The sequence below is a fragment of the Periplaneta americana genome, chromosome 16 (assembly GCF_040183065.1).
Source record: "Periplaneta americana isolate PAMFEO1 chromosome 16, P.americana_PAMFEO1_priV1, whole genome shotgun sequence".
Taxonomy (NCBI): Eukaryota; Metazoa; Arthropoda; class Insecta; order Blattodea; family Blattidae; genus Periplaneta; species Periplaneta americana.
Genome location: NC_091132.1, coordinates 170,647,183 through 170,654,727, shown reverse-complemented (window position 1 = coordinate 170,654,727; position 7,545 = coordinate 170,647,183).

Genomic DNA, 7,545 nt, shown 5'->3' with positions numbered 1-7,545 from the left:
TTTAATGTCCATAATTGATACGCTGAGGAATCGTTTTAATATGCTGAAAACGGTATTGATATTTGGACGAGCAGAATGAATGTTTCGGTGAATATAATTGCTTTCTTTCGATAAAGAGCATCAGTAATTTCAAAGTCGAAAATATATTAGTTCATACCAAATTAATATTTAGAAATCCGGTAGAAATATTTCAAATAATTGACCATTAATATTTCGAAGTTCCAGTCGTATTGTATTTTTGTAGAGTTAAATCAGAGTTGATTTATTAGCTGGTTAATTGTAATCATTATAATGGAGAAAGGAGTCAAATTTAGGATAGAAAAATAAATGTCAGAGGAAAGTAGAATTGGGAGAGAAATACAAGACTGCTATTTTCACCTACATTTCCCAACAGGATTTAGCGAAGGACACTTTTCAGAACATGGGAGGGGTGATAGTACAACGAAGAAAAAATAATTGCGAATATATAAATTTACTTAACGAACTGGGTTGGGAGGAACAATTCACTAATACAAGGAGAGCCTGGAAAGCAGTGTATTCCTGTGTGCGTATTCATAAGAAATCTGACCGAAGGTATTTTGGGATCCGTAGAGACAAAACCAAATCGATTCAATAAAAATTTCAAACTCAGGGCAACAGAAAAGTCAAAATGAGAAACGGACATGGTGAAGAGATAGTAAAAGACTTAGGGTGGGTATATATCAAATTAAGGCGACGGAAAACCAAGTGAGTGCATTGTTTAAGGCAGAAATAGGACACGAAGCATGGACCGACATCAATGGTAGATTAGTGACACCATCGTACTTAGGCAGGGCTGATCATGTTAGGAAGTTTAATGCAGAGCATACAAAACGGACGTGACAAATTTTTCTTTTGTTAACCGCAGAATAGTAGACTGGAACAGTTTACCTGCGGCAATCTTTCCGGGTAGTCCACTCAAAACGAACATATTTAAGGAAAGATTGAGAAGATTAGACTGAAAATTAATTGTCGTTGCAATGTAATTATCTAAGCTACGTTATGTAATTTGTCCCGCGCCGTGGCGTCGTGGTCTATGGCATCCCGCCTAGGATTCGCATTACGGAATGTGCACCGGTTCGAGTCCTACTGAGGGAAGAGACCTTCTCAAGGAATTTAGGGCAGAGTATATGACCGGTGCCCACACAGCATCGTGATGCACTTGAGGAGCTATGTTAGGTAGTGAAATCCGGTTACGCAAACCAGCAATAACGGCCATTGTGTAGATCTCCGATTAGCTACATACTTATAAAGTTAGGGAACAAATGAAAGAAAATGAGAAAACAGGGAAATTTAAAACAAATGCCACTAGACGAAAAATGCTACTTGAGCGGTAATATTTAAAATTGAAAGATTAAATTAGAAAACCACAAGAAATTTTAAGATATATTGTTGACATTTACCTTATAATAATAATAATAATAATAATAATAATAATAGTAATAATAATAATAATGATAATAATTTAATAATAATGTTCATGTTCAGTTAAGTGGGTGGATCGGATGGCTATAAGGGGCGATGAGGAGGCCACTAAAAAAAATAATAAAATGTACGTTGTCAAACAGTGCACTGTACCACTTTAATGAGAAATAATGCTTTAAAATATCAGCTGATTTTTTATGTTCATTCCAGCGTATTCTCAATTTTGAGGATTATACCGTAGCAAACTCGTGAATTTTTTTAATATCTTCGTTATTATTTTCTTTACTTTTTAAAGACATTCTTGTAACTTTCCAACATTTGTGTTTAGTTACTGACTCCTAGGCCTGTATTGCATGAGGTTTACATGGTAATGTGTGAAAGATGTGTTGTAGTGTTTTACTCTATTAGCATTGGTTATGGATTTACCGATTTAAATAATTACTGTTATACGGTCTATATTGTCCGATATCATTTTCTGTACACACTTCACTATAAATCTTATCACTTCACACATAGTTTTCTGTTGCATTGCACCGTGTACGGTCTGCGATTACTTAAATTATGATGATGATGATGATAATAATAATAACACTAGAAATGTTATGTGACAGTGAATTTATAGTGTTATGATATGAATATTGTCTCAAAGATGTAGAAGACCATACTTATAAGACGAAGAAAGGAAAGGTACAGGTGCGAATTGTGAGTGAGCCAATGGAACGTGTGGACAGCTTCAAATACTTGCGATGTACTATAAGCAGTAACATGAGCTGCTGCGTGGAAGTGAAAAGGAGGATAGCAATGGCAAAGGAAGTATTTATTAGCAAAGTGAAAATATTGTGCGGACCTCTGGAAAAAAAAAAAAAAAAAAACTCACGGTCAGAGTAGCGAAGTGCTTTGGTTGGAGTGTGGACAGGAATATCGACAACACGATGAAGTGAAGAGAAACGACTGCAAACATTTTATATGTGGATATGAAGGAGAAAGGAGCATATGAAATGAACACACAGGCGGAAGAATAAATAAAGCTATCGTAGAAAAAGTGGATGAAGTAAGAATAATGGCGTCCACCGCTGTGGTGTCGTGGTAGCGTGTTCACTCCCGAACTGAGCGGACCAGGATTCAATTCCCAGCTTGGGCCCAGTTGTATGGATGAGGTTTTTTCGGAGTTTCTCCCTCCTATGGATGAATATCAGGTAACTTTATCAGACGTGTGAATCCCCACTCATTCTCGCCATTTTCTTCTCCCCCATCCTTTCTTATCATTTCATTTGTGTTTCTATGCTTTCCTATCGCGCCTGCGTCGGGCCTCCGGAGCTCCTGACACTCTCGGCCGGCCTCCATGAATATTTCAAAAAATGACAGTTGGTGACCAGGCAGACGAACCCACCACTGTCCCGTTTGTGGGGATATGTGGGGGATGCTGTTGGGTGGAATGGTAAACTGACTTAGAAGGATGTTGGGACTGGTCGTTAGGGTGTTAGGGGTTAGGTCGGTTCGGCGTGGATGCGGTCGGTGGGCTTGCATCTCATCCCAGGGATGCACAATAGACCTCTGCTCGCTGTGCACAGGGATGTTCCCCTCCGGCCTCATGGAAAGAGAGAGAGAGGGAGAGCAATAAAGAATAATGTCGAAACTGATATCAGAAAGAGAAAATGATGTAGGCTTGCTCGCTGGCTAGGAAAAAACTGCTTACTGAAGGATCCGCTGGAAAGATTTGTGAATGGGAGCAAATTTCGGGGCATACGAATGTGTCAAATGAGAGACAGCGCTAAGATGCAGGGAGCGTGAATAAAATGGAGGGTGAAAAACTGAAGACTGGAGAATACTGGGTTTGCAGTGAAAGATTTAAATTAGGGCGACAAACTACTATGATTGAAGTGTGAATGAAAACTTTTTAAAGCGACATTGAGTAATATTCCCAAGTGAATGTGGAAAGTTTTACATTGACTGTAAAACGACCTATGTGGCTGTGAAGAGTCTTATCGCGATAGGGAAATGTGTCATGCTGACAGAGCAGTAGGTGAGGAGGAGTAACGTGAGTTTTGGGAATGATTTTTCTGTAGCCTCCTAATTTGGAAGATATTAATCATTATGGTTCGCTAATGTTGAAGTGATCTATTAAATATTATTGTGCAAGATTAACGATTAACGATTTAAGTGCCGGACTGATATGTTTCAGTGCATAACTGAATTTTCTCTAAGTATTCAGAAGATATACATCGGACTTAACGACAACTACAGTGCTGAATTAACGCATCAGGAATTGCAAGAGTAGCATTTTCATTAATAATTTTTCATTTTTCAGTGACGGAATGTTTTTCTCACATTTGAGTGACTTAGTGTAAGTATTATGAAACTGGATATGTACCAATGTTCTGTGACTTTCAGAGACAATTTTATGTGATGTTCTGGTATATTTATGTGTCGAAGTGCTATTTATAGCCTATGTGACGGGATGCCACGTCTCTGAGATGGCGCGTCGGTTTTAAAGATATGGAGCGTAGGCTTTCAAGAGATGAAGCGTCTTCATTCAAGAAGATGGAGCGTCGGCCTCAAAAGATGGAGCGTCGGCTTCAAGAAATGGAGCGTCGGCTTTGAAGAAGATGGAGCGTCGGCTTCAAGGGGTGGAGCGTCGGCTTTCAAGAGATGGAGCGTCGGCTTTCAAGAGATGGAGCGTCGGCGTTGAAGACAGGAAAGAAATCAAAGGCAACAGAGCACGTTTTACTTCCTCGCCACTGGTGGCGATGTGGGGCTTCTGCAGTTAAGGTCCGTCGTTTTGGTTTTATCAAAGAGGATAGTAATATCTTTTCCGGTCGGTGGTTTGTGCGTTTTAAGTTTCCTTTTTATATTTTTCTTCTTAATCTTGCTGTAGAATCCTAATCTCCATTTTTGCCAAGTTGATTATATTGTGTTACTCATTGACATGTGTCATGGTGTCAGTGCAGTAAGTGAGGTGGATTAACATGATTGTTGGGAGTGATTATTGTTCGGTGGCTTCTAATTTTGAAGATATGAACCTTTGTAGTACGCCACTATTTGTCTCAGGGACCTTTTTCCAAATTGCGTAAATTATATTTTTCAAAATGCCAATATTATGTTTTCCAAAGTGCAGAAATTATGTGTTTGAATTGCCGAAATCGATATATTTCAGAATGACGAAGTAACAATTTTCAAAGTGCGGAAATAATACTTTCCATGTGGCAAAAGATAAAGGGTCCGAAATATTTCCTAATGTACCGAAATCATACTCCTTTTTTGCCCAAACGATATTTCTATAGTTGGTCAAATCCTCGATTTTGTTTACATTTATTGGAAGACTGTGCAAGTATGCTCTTTTGTGGCATCACAATGGCTGTCTTAGTCTAGTTTCCATTATACTAATAACTTTTATTGCGTTTTTTTCTTTTTAAAATTTTAATTTATGTCAGTGTCATCCACTGAAGACATGATGGCATAGTATAAACAATCACGGCGAATACTACAACAAATTAAACACAACTTGCTTTAATGAATGAGTGACTGTAATGTTATCAACAGCTGAAACAGTGAGTGTACCTTATACTGGTTAAACACACACGTGTAGGTTGAGAAAGCCTGCTTGTTAATAGCTAAGTACAGGGAACGCACTCCATAGCGGTGAAACATGGTTTCGTTGCGAAACCACAAGTCCACCTTAAGGCCGTCACTTAGACATGAACGCGTTGTCCTCACAAGCATTGTGTACATCATTCTACAATGTTTTAACGTAAAATGATCCGTGAACGCTGCGGCTTTAATTTTTTTTTTCACATAAAATGAAAATGACGAAATGAGTGGGGAATTTAGCGTTTTTGCATTGAAAATTTGGAGCAAATAACACGATCGTGGAAGAAAAATTTTACGAGTAATTGCACAACATTAAAAGAGTCAGCGAGCTTTCCATGATATTAATTTTTTTTTCCGGCGAGTATCCAGTACTGACTAATATTTTCAGTATATTTGATAATATATTCAGTGTATACCCAATATTTTAAATTTTGAAAATATTTAAATTGTAATAAATTTCTGACGGGCTAATCAAAAACACTTTTCAAGACGTAAAGGAATTTGTGGAACCTAGTGTTGATAATGCATTTTCTTTTATTTATATATTCATTTATTTATTATTTATATATTTATCTATTTATTATTTATATATTTATCTATTTACTTTTTCATTTATCTACGATCCAATGGCTGTCTTTAATCAATAAATCAATATTTGAAGAATAATTTAAATAGTCATTTAAAATGATGTTTTAATTTATTGTACTAACGTTTTCAAAATTACTTCATTTTGAAGACCTATCATATAATATGTTTTGCATTCTCTACACGTACCTTGTGTAACAAACATTTGAGCTAACTACTTAACAATTTCATGTGTCTATTGTATGTTAAGGTTTTTTCATTTTATTTTGCGGTGTTACAGGATCCCATGAAACATAACAATACATGTCAACATTGATTTAGAATTGTGATTGTTAAAAGTATATAAAATTCTCATCTCAAAATTAAGATTAAAATAGATTGCTTTTATATTTTTCCACTTTTTTGATTTCTCACTCTCCACTTGTTATCTCATTTTTACATGTTGTGTAATATTTTATTCTGTGATAGAGGTACTGGTTTATATGTAGGCCTACATCTATTATCAGGCAGTACATCTCACTCGAGGATATGTGTCAGAGAAATAAAAATTGTATGCATCTGAAATCTGATTATATAATAGGTAGCTAGTCGGCGATTTACACAAAGAAGGGGGTAAGGAACTGGCCTCCCTACCGGGTTATCTCCTGGCTTAGTTGCCTCATAAGTGCTTCGTTGTTGCTGTCAGTTGTGAGGTTCAGGTCAGCTTTCGGACAGTTGATTAAGCAACGTGTAATATTTAGACAATGTTATTTTTATTGTAATGTAATTGATTTTAATTATATTATTATAAAACTGTAAAGAAAAATATTGTCTTGATGTTTGGGATCTAGAACGCAAGGTTAAGTTAAATGTAACAAACTTATGTCCTTGTACGGTAAAGCATAATAGTTATATTTGCTATGAATTGTAACAGCGAGGTTTGGTTTAATTAAAAAAAAAAAGTAATTTCTATAGCACTGTGTCCAGTTATCCTTTTTTGAAATATACCTTCAAACCTGTGGCTACTGATGTAGCTGGTTATTTTTCCCTTATTTCTGGTACTGAACTTCACTTGCAGTGAGTTGAGCACATCGGTAATCTGCAAAAAGTATGACAGGTAAGTAACCCGACAAAAAGTACATTTCAACTTAACCTAACTTAATTTTGATTGACTTTTTTTTGTATGTAAGGGCAATGATGAACTATAATATTGGAGTATCTGAGCCCTTAGTAGTTAGCTAGTTTTCAATTTAGTTTCTTTTGTTAAATGATTAAATGATTACTAATAAATTTTCTTCAGTCCACAGATTTCCAGTTCAATTTGTCTTAACGGCTCCTCTTGTCATAAATACAATAATGATGGTGGAATTGGAAAATGGTGCAGATGAGGAAAGAAGAACATTCCAGCTCCATGTGTGTTGTGGTCAAAAGGATTTTCATTGTTGACAGTGCGTATTCAAGCACTTCTACAAATTGCATAAAGTGAAAAAGGAAAGACAAATACAGAAGCTGTAACTATGAATGTTCACAATATTAATGCTGGACTAATGGAAGAGAAAAAAAATAGGCCAGAAAATATGGAGAGGTAGTTGTCAAGAAAGAAGCTGAAGAATTCAGAAAGGAGGAAGAAAAAAATCAAAATAGACTGAAGTTAGCTAACTTCACCGGGTTTTGAGGGTTCTCTGCCTCAATCAAACATTTAAACATTTACTTGTATACGTTCTGATGATAAGAATACTAGAAGTTGTAAATTATTTATTGTTAACTAAATGTTATGTAAGTATGAGTTATAATAAATATTTAATTATTGCTTTAGAAATTTATAATTACGTTGAGATACAATCTTTGCCTTCTGTTTTGTGTTTTCTATATCTTTGCATGGTTTGTTGACAATTTGTCGTGTTTGTGTACTTGTGTTTGTGTTTTGAGTTCTGTTCATATTCTGGTTTT